This window comes from Giraffa tippelskirchi, chromosome 12 (assembly GCF_054371585.1).
Source record: "Giraffa tippelskirchi isolate mGirTip1 chromosome 12, T2T-mGirTip1v1.2.pri, whole genome shotgun sequence".
In the NCBI taxonomy this organism is placed as follows: domain Eukaryota; kingdom Metazoa; phylum Chordata; class Mammalia; order Artiodactyla; family Giraffidae; genus Giraffa; species Giraffa tippelskirchi.
Window position 1 is genome coordinate 16,352,592 of NC_137286.1, and position 17,501 is coordinate 16,370,092.

A 17,501-nucleotide genomic window follows, 5' to 3' on the forward strand; every position below is an offset into this window, starting at 1 on the left:
GAATGCAGGGTTTCTCCAGCCCTGCAGAGTTCCTTAAACTGCTGCTGTAAGCGATATATGCAGTAAGCAAGGGCACCAGTATAAAGACAAATGCTAATTGAATAGTGTCAGAGCAGCATGTCACACACTCCCATGAAGCAGAGGATATGAAGTAAGTGAGGAACAGAGCCAGGAGAAATCGTGTCCTGGAGCAGGGCTGGTGGGCACTGCGAGTGGGCTGTGCAGGAGTGTCCTGTGCACTAGGAGGAAGCCAAGAGATGCCCTCCACACCATGCTTCTACCAAGAAATGGGAGAACAGGGTCTGACAGGAAAACGTTCTATCCCTCAATAAAAACAGAGCATGGTTCATGGACTCTGAATGCACATGTATGGCATAAAAGAATTTCAGTTCTCTGTTTTCATAAAGCAAAACCTCAAGTCTTTGTGATTGGGTTTCACATTAACTGGCATTTTATTTGCATATAGTTAAAATACCAAGGAGAAGAAAGAGAAACTGGAGTAGAAGAAATATTTGAGGTAACCAAGACCTTTCAAAGTTAATAATATATACCAAACCATGGATCCAGGAAGCTGAAATAACACTACGCAGAATAAAAGCAAAACAAAACATGACCCATAGGAATACTATACTCAAACAGAAACAAAATCCAGAGAAAAATTGTGAAAAAAGCCAGAGGAAAATAAAACCTGACCTAGAGAAGTAAAGATAAGCACTATAGTGGGCTTCTTGTCAGTAACTGCAACATAAGTGTTTTTTTTTTTTTTAAACTAGAATTATGTATCTAGTGAAACTGTGTTTCAAAAGTGGAAGAGAAATAAATATACTCTCAAGAAACAAAAACCGATGGAATTCTGTAGACTTTCCTGTGAAAATATTAAGACATTCTTCAGGCAAAAAGAAATACCTGAATATCTAGATTTATATGAATTTTGTCACATAGGAGAAGGAAAATATTGGGGTTAAAATGTCTTTTACTTTCCTTATTCTTCATATACATAAAAGTAACCATTTAAAACAATAGTAGTAACTTACTGGGCTACTGTACCATAGGAGTAAGTGAAATGGATAATAGTAATATCATAAAGATTGGAGGGAAGATTAGGGAATGTTCTCTGGTAAAGTATGTGAACTACATCTGAAACAGTAGGATATTAATTCTCTTTCCTTCAGTTCTTGAAGAACTGGCCATTCTAGGGTTTAGGACCTGATATCCAAGATATGTATGGAGCATCTTTCAGTGCCAGAAAGTAAGGAAGTGCTAAGAAATAAAATCAGTGTGTCAAAGAGACACAGAAGTTCCCAACTGCCAAAGCTGCAACAATTTGAGTCAGAAATTAAATGTATTAGTATTGCATTATAAACCTAAAAGTACAAAATATATACCCATATTGTTTTTCTCACCTTTAATAAACTTTTGCATGCCCTGAAGAAATAGTCAAACATTTAAATTTGTTTTGGATGCTGAAACTGGTGATACAGGCCAAAAGCATGAAACAGTTTGGGACTTACATAATAGAGACTGCTGGGGAGAGACCAGGGCAGGCCTCACAAGCAGATCCAGAACAGCTTGAGAGAGTCAGATGAGGAAACTGGCTCTGGGCTTTTACTGTGATTAGAGGATGGGGTCAGAAGAGGGTTTGGGACTGTGGACTGGGGCTTGCAAGGTTTGACTCTTCCACCTGAGCCAAAAGGAAGACCACCCAGGCTTACTTAGCAACTCCCTCCTTCCTTGTGTGAGGCACAAAGGGAAAGGGAGGGGTGTGGCTCTAAAACTATCAGCAATCACACATCAAAAAATTCAACCAGACTCCTATCGTTCATGAATCCATACTGATACATACAAATGATGAAAAACAATTAAAGAAATGAAGGAGAAGAGACGAATCTTCTGTGTCCAAGAATTCCAAATATTTTTTAAAGAGACTTCATCTGCAAAGAGGGATGGTAGGATATGATTCCCCACTCCTTAAGTGTAGAAGAAAGTATGAGACTTCTTCCAAAGACTGTAATACAGAAAAAGAGAGAAAAAAATAGATTCTTTAGTGTAAAGAACTTTAATATTAGTTTATGTCTGTGATTAACAGTAAGAATGGAAATTCATGTTGATAATATGAACCTTTGATAACAACTTGATCAGAAAGGATTTTGCCTCTATGGTCTTTCTTCCCACGATAACCTCAGTTTAATCATGAAAATAATATCAGACAAAACCCAATCGAGGGGAATTCTGCAAAATACCAGAAGTTTTGGTATTGATTTTGGTTTGACAAAACTGTCAAACTCATTAAAAGAAAGAATGTCTAAGAAACTGTCACTGTCAAGAGATGCTGAGGGAGATATGAAAGTTAATCATGGTGTCCTGGATGGGATTCTTGAACATGAAAAGGACATTAAGAAAATTTTGATTATTTTAATAGTATTTGAACATTAATTAATAAATATATGTCAATATTGGTTCATTACTTGTAACCGACATACCATACTATAGTAAAATTTTATTAATAGAGAAAACTGGGTGTGGGATACAAGGAAACTGCAGTTTCTAAATCTTTCTCTAATTGTATAGCTTTTGAAATGAGGATATTAGTAAAAATAAACAGCAACATTCTAAAAAGTTGTGATAAATAGAAAATATTAAAGCTACTAAAGAATAAAGACATGTTATTATTGTACTATTCATCTCTAGAAGGTCCATATTTTAATCTTTCATTTCATTATTTATACATTTCACAATAAACACATGAACATATTTACAGTAACCCTTTTAAGGTCTTCATGTGTATAATTCCATGCATATATTTCATTGTATCATATCTGTGTTTGTTTCTGTTGACTGACTTTTCTTCTGAGAATGCAAGACATGTGCTATGCATGTGCTAAGTCGCTTCAGTCATGTCCAGCTCTTTGCAGCCCTATGGACTGTAGCCCACCAGGCTCCTCTGTCCATTGGATTCTTCAGGCAAGAATGCTGGGGTGGGTTCCCAAGCCCTTCTCCAGGGAATCTTCCTGACCAGGGATCGAACCTGTATCTCTCATGTCTCCTGCATTGGCAGGCTGGTTCTTTACCGTTAGTGCCACCTGGGAAGCCCATGCAGGACATATTTCCCTGTTTCGTCATATATTCTTGAATTGGATGCTGGATGTTATAAACTTTACATTTTTGAGAACTGGATTTTATTGTTTTAAGATTGTCAGAATTTGTTTGGCAGATAAGTTATTTGGAGATAAAATGAATCCTTTCAAGTTAGGCTTTTAGGTATCATTAAGGCAGTTAGAAATCACTCTAAGATGAGATGTTGCAGAATGTTCTCAGTGATTAATGAGGACATCCCACTCAGTCTGGTTGAACATTAAGGGTCTCTAGCCCTATATGGAATTGGAATATTAAGCAGATTTCCAGTTGATTCCATGACTCTAGTGAAGTATCATCCGAAGTATACACAGTTTAGTATTTAGTCACAGGCTCAAGAGAAACACTATGCATATTTCTGTAGTAATTTCTCTATATAGTACTGCAAGTTGTCCTTCATATTCCATATTCAGACATCTAGACCTCCAATTCTTTCTATTCAAATCACCAAGACCTCTAACTCTTGCTTGGACCCTCTACTCTGCACTGCATTACTAATTGTGAATGTTGAAAAAAATTTGGATCAGTCATGAAATTGACATCATTTGTTTTATTATCCTGTATCAGGTATCATAATCTTGTGCTATCTATTGTTCAATTTCAAAAGAACAGTTGCCTTGTATATTGTGTACTGTGTTCTTGTTTATGCATGGAGGGTTACTAGTGCTAGTTATATTATAATGGATGAGAACAGAAATTCCTCTGATTAAACTTTATTTAATATTCATAAAAATTAAAGATTTCTTAAAATCTGAACTCTTTCTTACATTTAAGTTTCATTTGCATGATTCTTGAGAGATTTGGTCATAACTTCTGTAAGTGTTACAAAGGAGTAATGCTCCATTGTAAATTACTTCCCACAATGAACTTTTTAAGATATCTTACATTCCCAGGATATCTACATTCTCACTAGAATGACTTTTCTCTGTAAATTGACAGAGTTTCCTGAAATTTCTAATTATTTTTCTAAATTATATCTTATATTTATTATTTTTGCTTTATTGAATCTGAGTGTTCCTAGGTCTCTGTTATGTGAGGCAGGGGACATATTTTTCACCCGTTTTCTTCAAATTATGTAGTGTAATTTTTCTAGGTGGGGTAGCTGAAAGAACTAGAACATTGATGTGAAGAGCCGCATATTTTGTCACCACAGTTCTCGAGTGGAGCAGTTCATTCCTCAAATAAGGATATGCTTTGACCAGTAAACCACTAAAAGAATAGTGGTTTATTCTTTTTGTTATTCTCTGAGTTTACGTCACAATCAATTTTAATACTTATTCTTTATAACACCAACTCCTAAAACATAAGGCCTGATGTTTAATGAGTTGTATTTGGTTTAATAACAGCAATAGTAACACTAATAGTAATGGTCACGTTATACTCTCTCCTCACAGAATTAAGGGCATGAATATACATTGCAGTCTTCTTGTACTATGGGATAAACCATTGTCTTCTGTAGCTTACACTTTTGTAAAATGGAGAAAAAAATGAGGAACCTAAGTTTATAAGAATATCTTGAAGACAAAATATGAGATAATATCAGTCATTTGATCAGCAATACAAACAGCATAATGGGGAGAAAAAAGCAGTTCCCCTAAGATATGTTTTGAACAGGAAAGTGATAAAATTCTACCATTTTTTGTTTCCTATTTCAGCTGGGGAAGAAGTACTCTTTAAGAGAGAAAAATGATTGAAAATAAGAATAGATTGAAATGAATGCCAATGACCAATGAAACAGTAGCAAATAAATTAAAATGTAATCTATTATGCTTTAAAATGTAATATAATTATAATTTGTACTTGATTCCCACAGAAATATGAAAAGGTAATGGTTCACTTAAAATAATTTGTAAAATAATAACAGCTTTTACAATGTTGTGTTGTTTGTTAGTCACTCAGTCATGTCTGACTCTTTGCAACCCCATGAACTGAGGGCCACCAGGTTCCTCTGTCTATGAGATTCTCCAGGCAAGAATATTGGAGTGGATTACCATGCTCTTCTCCAGGGGATCTTCCCAACCCAGGGATTGAAACCTTGTCTCCTGCATTGCAGGCAGCTTCTTTACTGTCTGAGCGACCAGGGAATAACATCAGTTTGTAAATCCAAAATTCTCACTGAAACCTAATCAAAACAAATTACTCATAGGCATTCTCATACTACTACTGACAGCATTCAAATATAAAGAGAAAATATTTAAACATCCAAGAGAAAAATAAATATTATACAATGAGTGACTTTTTAGTAGCAACAATGAAATTAAAAAGATTCATGTTGATGTATGGCAAAAACCATCCCTTTATTATAAAGTAATTATCCTCCAATTAAAACAATAGGAGGAAACACTTAAAGGGGAAATAAAATTTGTCAATCCAGAAAAATTTCTTAACATATTAAAGTGATATAGAGTCAGTTTCAGATAAAATATAGCTGAGAAATTTTACATGCAGCAGACTTATGTTAGCTAAAGGAAGCTGTTTAGACTGAAAATGACAAAAGAAAAAAATTGGAAGCTTGGTTCCATAGGACAGAATGAAGAGCAATAAAATGTAAATATTTGAGAAGAGGTTAAAGGTATCTTTTATTTCAATTACTTTATTGAAACAAAACTAACTGTAAAACAAAAGTAATAGTATTTTGTGTAGTAGCTTACAAAAATAGACATAAAATACAAGACAATGTTGGTTTATCCTCTTAGGCATGGATTTGGTTTTAATGCCAGTTAAGCCTTCATTAGGGCTTCCTTGATTGCTCAGTTGGTAAAGAATCCTAAAATGCAGGAGACCCTGGTTTGATTCCTGGGTCAGGAAGATCTGCTGGAGAAGGGATAGGCTACCCACTCCAGTATTCTTGGGCTTCCCTTGTGGCTCAGCTGGTAAAGAATTTGCCTGCAATGTGGGAAACCTGGGTTCGATCCCTGGGTTGGGAAGATCCCCTGGAGAAGGGAAAGGCTACCCACTCCAGTATTCTGGCCTGGAGAATGCCATGGACTGTATAGCCATTTGGGCTCACAAAGAGTTGGACACGACTGAGTGAGTTTCACTTTCACTGTCAAGCCTTTATTAGCATTACTACGTATGGGCAAACAGAATTTCTGATACAAAAACAAAGTGTCTCATATGACATGGAACTCATTCAGAAGATTGACATCAGAGGAAAGAAGTTCTTTAGTGGGTCCATTAAGATGTGATCCATTGGCCATCCAGAATAAGTCTTCCTCATATAGCAATGGAAACTGCCATAGAAAGCAGCTTTGAAATGACAACTAGGGAAGAAATTCTAGGAAAAGATGAATTTCATTTTTCAATATGCACTGTGCAATATAGGTTGTTGTTGTTCAGTCATTAAGTCGTGTCTGACTCTTTGCAACCCCATGGACTGCTGCATGCCTGGCTTCCCTGTCCTTCACTGCCTCCCATAGTTTGCTCAAATTCATGTCCATTGTTCTGATAATGTCACCTAACCATTTTCTGTTGTCCCTTCTCCTCTTGGCCTCAGTTTTTCCCAGCATCAAGGTTGTTTCCAGTGAGTTGGTTCTTCACATCAGGTGGCCAAAGTATTGGAGCTTCAGATTCAGCATTAGTCCTTCCAATGAATATTTAGTATTGATTTCCTTTAGTATTTACCGGTTTGATCTCCTTTCTATCCAAGGGACAGTTTGAAAGCATCAATTCTTCACCGCTCAGCCTTCTTTATGGTCCAACTCTCACATCCGAACATGACTACTGGAAAAAAACATAGTTTTGACTATAGGGACCTTTGTCTCAAAATGATGTCTCTGCTTTTTAATATGCTGTCTAGGTTTGTCATGGGTTTACCCTGTGGTTCAACAGTAAAAAAAAATCTGCCTGTAATGCAGAAATGGCAGGAGATGTGAGTTTGATCCCTGCATTGGGAAGATCCCCTGGAGGAGGGCATGACAGCCCACTCCAGTATTCTTGCCTGGAGAATCTCATGGACAGAGTAGCCTGGTGGGCTACAGTCCATGGTGTTGTCTCATGGACAGAGTTGAACACGACTGAAGAAACTTAGCACACATACACAGAGGTTCATCATAGCTTATCTTCTAAGGAGCAAGCATCTTTTAATTCATGGCTGCAGTCACCGTCCACAGTGATTTTGGAGCCAAAGAAAATAAAGTCTGTCACTGTTTGCGTTTTTTCCCCACCTATTTGCCATGAAGTAATGGCACTGGATGCCATCATCTTAGTTTTTTGAATGTTGAGTTTTAAGCAAGCTTTTTCACTCTCATCTTTCACCTTCATCAAGAGGCTTTTTATGGTCCAACTTAGTTCCTCTTCATTTTCTGCCTTTAGAGGGATATCATCTGCATAGCTGAGGTTAACACTTTTCCTGGCAAACTTGATTCCAGCTTGTGATTTATCCAACTCAGCATTTCACATGATGTACTGTGCATATAAGTTGAATAAGCAGGGTGACAATATACAGTTTTGTCATACTCCTTTTCCAATTTTGAACCAGTCCATTGTTCCACGTCTATTTCTAACTGTTGCTTTTTGACCTGCATACAGGCTTCTCAGGAGGCAGGTAATGTGGTCTGGTATTCCCATTTCTTGAAGAATTTTCTACAGTTTGTTATGATCTACACAGTCAAAGGGTTTTAATGCAATATAGGTACATTGTGCTGTATAAGTACATATGTGTCTGGGAAAAAGGGAGAGAATTCTTATTGACATGCTAGGATTATAAAGTTGGAAGTTCTGATTTTCCATGTGTTTGACATGTGCCTTCCAGTGGATACAAAAAGCCTTCCATTGAACTATAAGCTATAGCTTCCATCTGGGCACATTGGACTTCTATCCAGGAACCAACAGTTGAAAGAGGATTACCATTTTGATAATTGACCCTGATCAGCAGGATGCTATAGGCTGTTTTCACACAAAATGAGATGAAGGAATATGTGTGGAAATGCCACCTTCACTTGTGCTCCTCCTGTTCCTCTTTTTAACTGTGTTTGTACAAATACAGCAACTGTGGCTTGAAATTACCAAGTGATACCAAAGCCCCAGACTCTCTAGGAAGGAGAGTGTAGTCACATCAAAGCCAATACTTTCTAAGGTGATAACTGGAGGGGAGGAAATTTGTAATGGATGATGCAGAAGACAGTCATAAGTATTAAACGCTGAGGCCGACTGCAACAAAGGGTGCTGTATTACCCTTACTATTACCTTCTTCTGAATTTATCCTCAGGAAGATGGCTCCACAGGAAGTATGGATGAGCTCCTCCACAATTCTTTGTAGAAAGGGGTGTGCTCTACTGGCCATTGAATGTGCCCTACTCAGGTCTTTAGGCAAAAAATAACCTACTTCAAACAGTGTTGATAGTGGAATCCATGGACATCTAGACAAATTATTTTCCATTTAATTCATTAAAAAGTTGACAACATATATGATTTGAATATGTTTGAGAAAAGCAAGTGTAGAGAAAAAACAGCTAACCAGGATACTTGGAATTATTGAAGTAAAAAAAGGAAAATAACAGATTGAAGAGCTATGAAACTCCTATAACCCGTTTAGTCAGGAAGTGATTAATATCCACTACAGGTCAGTGGGTATAGTAATGAAGAATAAAGTGCAAGACTAGTTTATCAGTAACTAAAAAAAACAAATTCAGTGTGGAGAGGAGTTCACTGAAGTGCTTATTGTATCATCATAAATGCTACCAATGTTTTCAAATACTATTATGTATAAAAACATGGAAAGGTGACAGAGGATTCATTTCTGAGAGATAAACAGATACGGAATAAATTTAGGGAACAAAATTTTGGGTATATCAGTGAATATGAAAATTTAAGAAAAATAAAGACTACTCATCAATATGCAAAGTTTTAATAAAATATGACATAATGGAACAATGTATTAAAGTCTGCTAAACCCGATTATCACTAATAATGACAGGACTGTGATGTTTTGGATATGCAAAAGAGGGGTAAAGTAGGGGTGGAAAGAAAAACACATAAAATGCTGTAGTGATTTATCTTTATCAACACCTTGGAAGACAGCAGGTTACAAATAGCTAGCTCATATTGCAACCAATTTAAACAATTCCCTGAATATAATAGCAGCAAGATGAGTTTGTTTGGAACCTCAATTCAGATCAAATATGTAGACAATCTATCATAATTATTTATGTCACCATCATCTTTTATGTTGACATATGCTGAAAACCTGTTCCCTAAAGTGATTATTCTGAACTAAATACTTCAGAGTCAGCCAAAAATAAATATACCTGCATCGAGTATTATGTAATATATATCTTCAAAAATGGCTTTTGAATTGTGAAATAGTGGAGCAAGAGAATTAGCTGGTAGTTTGGCCTCTTGGGTTTGAAATTTTCTTTGAAGCTTGTGTAATTTAACCACTTGACCTCTGAGCTTGTCTTACCTCATTTGTAAAGTGGAAATAATAACTCTTCCCTGAAAGCATTTGAAAATTAAAGGCTTCATCATAATTAATGTTATTCATTTTAATATGTTGAATTAATGCAGCATGGCCACTTAAAGTAGGGAACTGCAAATACTATTATATTGAATTTTACCTAATTAAATTTGGCTAGGAAAATACAATTTCATATGTGAAATTATCCTTTCAAACTGACAGAAGAGCATGTTTGTTATAAGAGTGTAATGGTCTGAATCTGATGTATGCATTAAATATGTTATATTCATGATATATATCTACATATGGTATATATTATACACATACATGTTGAATTTAAATATGGAGTAAATTAAAATGTACACAGATGTAAAATAAAGCTATTAATATGAATACTAAAAAGCCTGAGAAATCAGAGGAAAATAATTAAAAGTATGTTTAAATATTATTTTTATGCCACTATTATGAGAAATAAAGTTAAGTAGAATTGCATCTGGGTAAGTAGTTTTTAAAAAAAAAATAGCGTGGTTTTTTGGGGACTTAACTTCTGATAAGTTTCCTCACCCGAAAAATAAAAAGATGAATATTTGCTTTAGGAACAAGTGAATGACTCAATGTCTGAAAGCTTCAAAGACTGATGGTAGTTGGCAATCAAAAAAAGTTGCCTTATTTTACCTCATGTTAACTTAAGGACACATAAAGATACAAAATTTGTAAAAGTTATAATGGACTTCACCAGGAAGATGAGTTACCTTATATTATTTTTTTAGCAATAACTTTCTGCAAATCATTAAGAAAGAATATCTAGGAGAAATCACTTTAGAGTAGTAATTATCAGTGGTCTTGGACTTGATAAAACTACATAGGAGAGTAGTGGACTTTTCCATCATGTACCGTAACTCTCCTGCCTTTCTAGTAGTATCTCATCCATCATGCCTGTCTACCACCACTGTTTCACTGCCATCTGAAACATTTATTTATTTATTCTTTAAACCGGTCAGGGTTTTGCATGCTTTGGTTTACTGCTTTGGAACAAGCATCAACTCCTCATCCAAAAAGTAAAGACTGTTCACCTTCCAATTGATAAGTTTCACAAACAGCTGTCAGAGCAAATGTATTTTCTTTCTCTCTTTCTAAACCATGTCTTTTTCTGTTTTAAATTGAGGTATAGTTGATTTACATTAATGTGATTCAGATATAAAGAATATATATATATATATATTCCTTATATATATTCAGATATAAAGAATATATATATATTCCTTATAAAATTGTTTTTTATTATAGGTTATTAATAAATATTGAGTTAAGTTCCTTGTGCTATACAGTAGGTCCTTGTTGATTACCTATTTTGTATATAATAGGGTGTATATGGTAATATCAAACTCCTAACTTATCCCTCCCACCTTTCCCCTTAGATACCCATAAATTTGCTTTATTCTTCTGTGGTTTTATTTCTATTTTCGTATATAAGTTAATTTGTATCATTTTTCTTTCAGATTCCACATGTAAGCAGCATAATATGATATTTGTCTTTGTCTTGCTAATTACTTCACTGAGTATGATAATATCTAGGTCCATACATGTTGATGCAAATGACATTATTTCATTCTTTTTTATGGCTGAATAATATCCCATTGTATAAATATACCACATCGTTATCCATTCCTCTGTTGATGGACATTTAGGTTGATTCCATGTCTTTGCTATTCTGTGTAAGGCTTCAGTGAATATCAGGATGCGTTTATCTTTCCATATTATGGCTTTCCCCAGAGGTTATTGTTCAGTTGCCCAGTTGTGTCCAGCTCTTTGCAACCCCATGGACTGCAGCATGCCAGGCCTCTCTGTTCCTCACCATCCCCCAAAGTTTGCCCAGGTTCATGTCCATTGCATCTGTGATGCCATCTAGCCATCTCATCCTCTGACACCATCTTCTCTTTCTCCCTAAATCTTTCCCATCATCAGGGACTTTTCCAATGAGTCAACTGTTTGCAACAGATGACCAAAAACTCCAGTGGAGTTTCAGCTTCAGCATCAGTCCTTCTAACAAGTATTCAGCATTGATTTCCCTTAATTGATTGATTTGATCTCCTTGCTGTCCAAGGGACTCTCAGGAGTCTTCTCCAGCAACATAGTTAGAAGGCATCAATTCTTTGGCATTCTGCCTTATTTTTCCTCAGATATGGAAACACAAAATACTCTGAATAGCCAGAGCAATCTTGGTAAAGAAAAATGAAGCTTACTGACTTTAGGCTATGCCACAAAACTACAGTAATCAAAACAGTATGGTACTGGCACAAAAACAAATATAGATCACTGGAACAGGATATGAAGCTCAGAAATAAACCAATGTACATATGGGAAATTAATCTTTGACAAAGGAATCAAGAATATACAATGGATAAAAGACAGTCTTTGCAATAAGTGGTATGTATAAAACTGACTAGCATCCTGTAAAAATAATGAAAATAGAATATTCTCTAACAATACACTAAAATAAACTCAAAATGGATTAAAGACCTAAATGTGACACCAGATACTATAAAGCTCCTAGAGGAAAGCATGGGCAGTCTACCCTTTGACATTAATCGCAGCAGTGTCTTTTTGGATCCTTCTCCTAGAGTAATAAAAATAAAAACAAAAATAAACAAGTGGGACCTAATTAAACTTAGAAGCTTTTTACACAGCAAAGGAAACCATAAACAAAACAAAAAGACCACTTACAAAATGGGAGAAAATATTTGGAAAAGATTTGCATAAGGAATTAATATTCAAAATATGCAAACAGTTCATATAACTCAATATTAAAAAATAAAAAATGATCAGAAGATCTAAATAAACATTTCTCCATAGAAGACCTGCAGATGGCCTAAAGGCATATGAAAATATGCTGTAATCACTGATTATTAGAGAAATGCAGATCAAAACTATAATGAGGTACTACCTCCCATCAGTCAGAATGGCCATCATCAAAAAGTCTGTGTCTTTCTGGTGGTTAACATAGATTATTCTCTAAAAATATGTTTTATGTTAAATAGATATATGTCTCTTGACAGTTTTTGAGTTCCCACTACCGCATTAGTTTAGTACTGCTTGTTAGATGGCAGGTTGGAGCAATTTAGACACTTTGCAGTTATTACAATTTCTCTTGAATGGAAAGGTAAAATCTAAAAACAGCCTCTTACTTTTTATTTTCTTTACTGTATTAAAGATAATGAAACCTAAAGATTATCACTCTGGTGTCTTAAATAAATCTGAATTTGGCAGTAAATATTTTGATACTTATTGTACATTTAAGTAATGTTTTTTTCACACACTAATTTTAATCTACATTAACTTGAAAAGAATTAAATTGGAAGGTCAATTTTAATTTATGGATCACTAAGTGGATTTGACAAGTTTGATTATGACATTTAACCTGCAAATGGGTAACAGAATCAGGGACTAAAATGATAAATGGTTCCCTGTAAGCAAATTACAAACATTTTCACAACAATTGTGTTAGAGTTGAATTCCTTGTCTCTTTTGTCTAATTGGAAAACCTTTTTAATTACATCTGACTTTGTATTATGCTCCATTGTACACAGATATCAAGAGTGCTTTGAATAAATTTGTTTTTAAATATAGCATAAATGAATAGTATGACAGATTTTTTTTTAGTTCAAAACCTAGTTTGTTTTTTTAAACTTATTTTTAATTGAAGAATAATTGCTTTACAATATTGTATTGATTTCTGCCATACATTAACATGAATCAGCCATTGATATACATATATCCTCTCCCTCTTGAGCCTCCCTCTCACCTCCCACCCCATCCCACCCCTCTAGATTGTCACAGAGCCCTGGCTTGAGTTCCCTGAGTCATACAGAAAATTCCCACTGGCTCTATGTTTTACATATGATACTATATATACTTCCATGCTTCTCTCTCCATTCATCTCATCCTCTCCTTCCTGCCCTGTGACCACAAGTCTGTTCTCTATGCCTGTGTCTCCATTGCTGCCCTGCAAATAGGTTCATCATTACCATCTTTCTAGATTCCATATACATGTGTTAATATACAAAATTTGTTTTTCTCTCTCTGACCTACTTCACTTTGTATAATAGACTCTAGGTTCATCTACCTCATTAGGATCGACTCAAGTGTATTCCATTTTATGGCTGAGTAATATTCCATTGTATAAATGCATCATAGCTTCTTTATCCATTCATCTGTCAATGGACATCTAGGTTGTTTCCATGTCCTAGCTATTGTAAATAGTGCTGCAGTGAACACTGGGGCACAAGTATCTTTTTCAGTCATGGTTTCCTTAGGGTATGTGCCCAGTAGTGGGATTGTTGGGCCATATGGTAGCTTTATTCCTAGTTTTTTTTAAGGAATCTCTATACTGTCTTCCATAGTGGCTTAATCAGTTTACATTCCCACCAACAGTGCAGGAGGGTCCTCTTTTTTCCACACCCTTTATAGCATTTATTGTTTGTCGATTTTTTGATTATGGCCATTCTGATCAGTGTGAGGTGATATCTTATAGTAGTTTTAATTTACATTTCTTTAATAATGAATGATGTTGAACATTTTTTTCATGTGTTTATTAGCCATTTGTATGTCTTTGGAGAAATGTCTCTTTAGGACTTCTGCCCACTTTTTGATTGGGTTGTTCAGAAGGTATTCAGTTGCATAGACTGGTTTTATATTTTGGAAATTAATCCTTTGTCAGTTATTTCATTTATTATTCTTTCCTCCCATTCTGAGGGTTTTCTTTTCACCTTGTTTATAGTTTCCTTTGCTGTGCAAAAAGCTTTTAATTTTAATTAGATTCCACTTGTTCATTTTTGTTTTTATTTGCATTACTCTAGGAGGTTGGTTATACAGAGTCTTGCTGTGATTTATGTCATAGAGTGTTCTGCCTGTGTTTTCCTCTAGGAGTTTTATAATTCCTGGTCTTACATATAGGTCTTCAAGCTATGACAACAGTAAACTATCAGATAAATTAAAAAGAAAATTCATTTAAAATAACATCAAAAAGAGTAAAATATTTAGGAATAAATTTAACCAAGGCAGTAACACATCTGTACACCAAACCCATAAAATATTGATGAAATAAATTGCGTGCTTTTGCTAAGTAGTTTCAGTCATGTCTGACCCTTTGTGACCCTATGGGCTGTGTCCCGCCAGGCTCCTCTGTCCATATGATTCTCCAGGCAGGAATACTAGAGTGGGTTGCCATGCCCTTCTCTAGGGGATCTTCCCGACCCAGGGATTGAACCCGCATCTCTCATGTCTCTTGCATTGGCAGATAGGTTCTTTACCACTAGTGTCACCTGGGAAATAAATTGAAGAAGACACAATTAAATGGAAATATAAACTATACTCATGGATTAGAACAATGATTATTGTTAAAATGTCCATCTTATCCAAAATGATCTGCAGATTCACTGCAATTCCTATCAAAATCCCTAAAGCATTTTTCACAGAAATCGGAAAAAAACAAACAAACAAACTAAAATTGGTTTGGGATCACAGAAGACCCTGAAGAACCAAAGCAAACTTTAGGAAGAACAAAGCTGGGTGGATCACATTTTCAGATCTCAAAATGCATTACAAAGTTTTAATCATCAAAATAATATGGTATTGGTATAAATGCAGAGACTTAGATGAGTAAAACAGAACAGAAAGCCCAGAATTAAGCGCATGCATATATAGTTAATTAATTTACAACAAAGGAGTCAAGAATATACAAACGGGGAAAAATAGCCTCCTACATAAACGTTGGTGTGAAAACTGAACAGCAATAAGTAAAAGAATGAAATAAAGTTAGAAAAGTCATTACCAGAGGTGGCTGCATGGGGAAAATAGGAAGAGATTGATAAAGGAGTATAAACTATTAGCTTGGAAGACCCATAACATTTAAGAGCTACCCAGGTGGCTCAGTGGTGAATCTGCATGCCAATGCAGAAGACATGGGCTCCATGCCTGGGTCAGGAATATCCCCTGGAGAAGGAAATGGCATCCTACTCCAGTATTCTTGCCTGGGAAATTCCATGGACAGAGGAGCCTGGTGGGCTATGGTACATGAGGTCGCAAAGAATTGAACATGACTTAGCAACTAAATAACAACAAAAATAACGTTTAAGGATATAACATGGTGATGTAGATAATACTGTTCAGTTTGACATATTTGCTAGGAGAGTAGAACTTAAATGTTTATATATAAATATAATAACATATAATAAATATCTAATTACCTAGATGAAAGACAGTCATCCTTTCACAATGCATATGTTATCAAAACATTATAATGTGCACTTACAATTATCTTAAAATTTTATTTTTCAGTTATACCGCAATAAAACAAAGAAAAAAAAAAAACTCTCCTTCTTTAGTTCAGAAAAACTAAACTCCAGTTACGCTATGTGAATTGGTATGCCTGTGTCTAGTAAAAACATTTTTAAATAACAAAAAGTATTTTGGTCCTTGAGAGAGAAAGTCGCTCAGTCGTGTCTGACTCTTTGTGACCCCATAGACTATACAGTCCATGGATTTCTCCAGGCCAGAATGCTGGAGTAGGTAGCATCCCTTCTCCAGGGGATCTTCCCAACCCAGGGATTGAACCCAGGTGTCCTGCATTGCAGGCAGATTCTTTAACAACTGAGCTATAAACCAAGGGTTCCTTCTAATTCTGTCCAGTCTGTTCTTTGGATCACGTCAAGCACTCAGGCCATGGAAGGTGGTCTAACTTGTATGCTCCTGAATAAGGCTCCTCATGACAATGGTACATTCCCCTTTTCCCAAATTCTTCCCATGGAAACTCACTTTACTAGTGGGAGACAGCCTATTGTGTGTTTGAGACTCACTCCCTGAATCAGTTGAGGTTCCTCAGTTTTAGAAATGAAATCCCTACTATGTCTGGACTGTCAAAGGGAAAGAAAATTGAAAATACCTTATAGGGAGAGCCGGACTCATAAGGACAGCTACATTTCCACTAGCATGTGAATTTCTCTCCAGCCCTATACAGCTGGTTTTGACCAACATCCCCACCAAGTCCTTTGAAAAGCAGAGGCAGCTTCCATTGGCTACCAGAGCACCTCTTCCTACAAGGTGTCAGCCATCTCTTTAAAAACTTCTTTGGAAGCTGATACCTGGGTCTCCTGACTTCATCTCCCAATCAAACTGGAAGATTTGGGGAAACTCCCAGCTTCCATTTTTAAACCCCCATTTTAAACACAAGAGCAACTGAACACCAGCCCCTGGAGATCAGGCAGTGCATAACTGATAACTTAGACACAGTTTAGAAATGCACTGTAGTCCTGTGGGCAAGAGACATGGAGAATTCTATGTCTTCCATGTCATGGCTGAAGGAGGCTGGTTGTCATGTTCCTGTCCATAGAACTCTATAAGAGAACCACTGAATCACACCCTAATGAACAGCCCAGTCATCAGTGATCCAGAGTCAAGAAACTGTTTCAGCACCTCTTGCAGGTCCTTGCTGCTTTGGGTCTTTAAAATTCTACTCTCAGGGATGCAAACGGTTCAAGAAAGCTTGGAATGAGGCATACTCATCCAGTCTCTGTTTTTCTCTCTATCACATCTTAATAGAATGTTGCCATCGTTTCCTAATCTGAACTTCTTGCTTTGCTTGAGACCAGGCATGCTATTCTTTGAAAAACATTATTTATTTAAAACAAATACTGGAGTGGACCTGGTTGCCATTTCCTCCTCCAGGGGTTATTCCTGACCCAGGGATCAAACCCACATCTCCTGGATCTCCTGCATTGACAGGCAGATTCTTTGCAGAGAGTGACATGGGAAGCTATTAATTATTAATGAATGGATTTTTAGCTTCATTATTATGTATTTATGGAGAGATAAATAAGTTATACCTTTAATAGAACAGGAAAGACTAGAGATCTCTTCAAAACAATCAGATATACCAAGGGATCATTTCATGCAAAGATGGACACAATATGGACGG

The 17,501-nt window shown here is 35.9% G+C and overlaps 2 long non-coding RNA genes across 2 annotated transcripts in view; both read left to right on the plus strand.

Annotated features, from left to right (window-relative positions):
- The window catches only part of LOC145528918 (uncharacterized), a 263,362-nt gene that overhangs the window by 126,668 nt on the left and 119,193 nt on the right, over window positions 1-17,501 (plus strand). The window lies entirely within an intron of this gene.
- Window positions 11,815-15,035, plus strand: LOC145528901 (uncharacterized). The gene is made up of 3 exons (XR_014070779.1): window positions 11,815-11,982; window positions 12,151-13,642; window positions 14,453-15,035. It is a non-coding gene; the product is annotated as an uncharacterized LOC145528901 (long non-coding RNA).